Source organism: Chanos chanos, chromosome 6 (genome assembly GCF_902362185.1).
Source record: "Chanos chanos chromosome 6, fChaCha1.1, whole genome shotgun sequence".
NCBI lineage: Eukaryota > Metazoa > Chordata > Actinopteri > Gonorynchiformes > Chanidae > Chanos > Chanos chanos.
In genome coordinates, this window is record NC_044500.1 from 7,092,869 (window position 1) to 7,096,505 (window position 3,637).

Below are 3,637 nucleotides of genomic sequence, written 5' to 3' on the forward strand. Positions count from 1 at the left end.
AGGGGAGGGCCAAACAGAGCTGGAGCAACAAAGGCTAGTTTATCGAGGTTGACCTGAGGTACGCATGCGCAGTGTAGGAGCAGGAGGGACCATAAAACTAGCGAAGGAGTTGGAGGTGGAAAGGTGATGATTTATGGAAATTATGGGGATAGGTGAAATTGTGAATGTATAAATATGTGTATAAAATGTGTATAAAAGTTGTGGTAATTCTGTTTGTACACTGAAATGATTAGGATGGGCAATGTTATTTTTATTTTTAGACAGAACGAATGTGGTATGTTCTGTGGGAGGGGCTTATGAATGAAAAGAGGGTTCCAATCATTGTATGTTGAGGGAGTAAGGAGATTGACAGAGTGTAGCTTTGGAGAATTGAAGTGAGTTGAAGTTAAGAAATTGAAATTGAAAGTAGCGATTTGTTTGTTTATTTATTTATTTGTTTATTTATCTATCTATCTATCTATCTATATATATAATATATGTATATATATTTGGTTGGTTTGTTTGTTTGTTTTTTTGTGTAGAAATATATATATATATATATATATATATATATATATATATATATATATATATATATATATATATATATATATATACATTTTTTGTTTATTTTTGGTGCGTTTTGGGCAACCCGAACCCCGGTTCGGCTTCACCCTGCCACAGACTCATTATGTATCTCCAGGTTGTAAACTCTAGGGGCAAGGCCTCTAAACTGAGAATATTTAGGGGCATGATATTTAAATTACGATTGTATTTAGCTGCCACATTTATCAACGCTTGATCATAATTATGCTCAGATTGGCGAGATACGGACGTTTCATGAATCACACGTGAACCCTGTCGTGAGATGATTTGTGTGCTCGGATCTGTGCTGGTTTCTACGTTAGACTGATAAATGAGGCCCAGTGAGTTTTCCTTTATGATGGTAATGGGATAACTGGTGTGATGTCTGCGTGATGTGGGTCAAACAAATTCAAAATTAACAAGATACAAGGAAAATAAAACAAATGACCGAAAGCCATACTCTCAGAGCAGAAACCATGGTCACAAGCTCAGGTGAACAACAAACAGGCCATGGCAAACTGACAACCAGAAAACTTTTCAGACTGAAACTTATTCATACATGGGATAAGGCAAAAGCGTCCAAAACATTCAAGTACTGCAGTTAACTCAGCACTGAATGCATAGCAAAGCAACCCTTAACCAGTAAATCTCAGAAAACAAAGCAAAGAAGCAGCTGACAGCCTCTTTGTTGTGAGCTAATTCTGGACACCCCTTAGGACACAGCTCCAAATGTGTGTGCTGGCCAGAACTGTCCTCTCAGCTGGCCCGACTCTCTAATGGGTGTGTTAGATTTACAGTAGGTGTGCAAATGATCAATAGTCAATAGTATTGGTGGTGCCCAGGCAGTGGGCCCCTAGTCCAATTCTGCTTAGGGCCCAGTAAAGTCTTGTGCTGGCCCTGTTTCCTTTGAACCAGGGACTGGGATCTTCCTGGAGTTGACAACTAAATAGAAACATAAAATATATTTCATAACCATGCAATATATTGCATGGTTATGACAGCAAACACAAGGGAGACATACCTGCATGGAGAGGCTGATCAGCTACAACAGAGATAATCAGTGCAACAGTGCTTGTACACAGAATTACCTGAAGAGTGCAATGTGCTCTTGCAGGGACAACCCTAGGTTGTTGTTGTTGTTGTTTTTCTAAATGAATGTGACTGATTAACACTGACATCATCCTTGTATAGCTTGATATACTCACATTTAAACAGAAAGGGAGAAAAGTAGAGGCCCTGTTCCAAATACTGATCTCACATTCTTTGTGATCATCTGCTGGTCCTCAGGCTTACAGAATTTGACTTACTGCAGGTGTGTTTTTTAGACTGAAAATAGGTACAAGTAGACTTTACCGCACATTTCTGAAGAGAGCTTTGTGCAAATATAATAGAAAACAGTGTTATGTAATGAATGCATTTGAAAGAATTTCAGTCGCAGTTGCACAAATGCAATAATAGTAATAGTAATAATAATAACACACTGTAATCATGAAACATAGTCATAAATTCAAATATTTGAATGTTGAAGACAAATTGTTTATTTGGTAATCTATATTCACAATGTACAATACTCTTCTTAAATTAAATATTCAAAATGAAACACAAAATAAACCCCTACAGTAAGGAATTTATATCCGCTAACGTGTGTGCAGTTTATAGTATTTTTGAACTACTTACATTCATTTGTTTACTTTTTATTATAAACCAGCTTTGAAAACTCTCTAATAAAATCTTAGAACTTGCTCACGAATTTTGGTAAGTTTTAGTCCATAAATGATGGGGTTTACAATTGGGGGTATAATAAGGAATTCCAAAGCCAAGAAATTACGCAAACTTTGGGGGAAATCTCTTGATCCATACCTGCTGTACATCACATCAAATAATGTAGCAGCAGTAAAATTGAGCAAGACAAGCATATGTGGAATACATGTCTGCATGAATCTTTTCCTGCTTTCAGCTGACTTCTGACAAGCACTGACTAGTCTGATATATGAACAAAAAATAAATAATGCATGACAGAAATATACAAGAATGAATATATGTCCATATACATTATTTACTGTTGTAGAAGAACATGACAGCTTCACAACTGCCCAGACTTCACAATAAAGTTTTTCAATATTGGAGCCACACAAAGTAAGTCTTGTTATTAAAACTACAGCAGTAGTCATGCTAAAGAATGGAGCAAGCCAGGAAAAAAGAATACATTTCATAACTGTGTAGTTTGTCATCTTTGTGTGATATTCTAATGGCCTGCATATTGCCACATACCTGTCATATGCCATTATTGTTAAAGTTGAAAAGTCACACAAAACTGACGAATAAATGGCAAAAGCTTGTGTGAGACATCCTGCATATGAAATCACCTGGAACTCAGACAGTAGATCATACATGAACTTGGGATAGAAGCCAGTAGTGCCATAAAGGGCATTAATACACAGATTACAAAGGAAAATGTACATTGGTTCATGTAGCCTTCTATTTAAGATGATTGTGACAATAATAGTCATATTGAACCACAAAATTACAATGTAACATAATAGGGTTATGCTGAAGAGCATGTACTGAGTTTCCCTTATTTCACTAAACCCAGAGAGAGTGAACACTAAAACACTGCTTAAATTCTTCATGGTGGCTTGACTCTGCAAGAGTAAACATTTTCATGATTTAATCCTTTCGGACTAATGTGTGGAAAGGTAATCTGATTTTATTTTCTTTCATGATATGTCCACTAGTCTGTTTTGATCTAAATGAAGCATAGAAAGCATCAATAAAAAATATAAATTGAATGTGGAAGATGAACAGATGCAATTAAATCTATATATCAATATGAATGTGAAAATTAATACAAATTTTGAAATAACAAAGCTTCTGAGAAAAATATTCCTTATTTGTATAAAATATTTCATAATAGATTTTAAATAAAATGACTAAAAAAGAAAAAAGAAAAAATCTAATTCTGTCTCTACCTCATGAAAATTATTTCTCCAAGAATTACTTCAGCCTGTGTTTTGTTCTTCTCTGAAGCCAGTTAGAATAATGATGTTAAAGAAGAGATATAAAGAGGCAGTGT

General features: G+C 35.2%; 1 pseudogene; it reads right to left on the reverse strand.

The window, feature by feature from the left end:
• Positions 1–2,261: 2,261 nt before the first annotated feature.
• LOC115814164 (olfactory receptor 6N1-like) lies at positions 2,262–3,200 on the reverse strand (annotated as a pseudogene).
• Between the last annotated feature and the right edge of the window lie 437 nt (positions 3,201–3,637).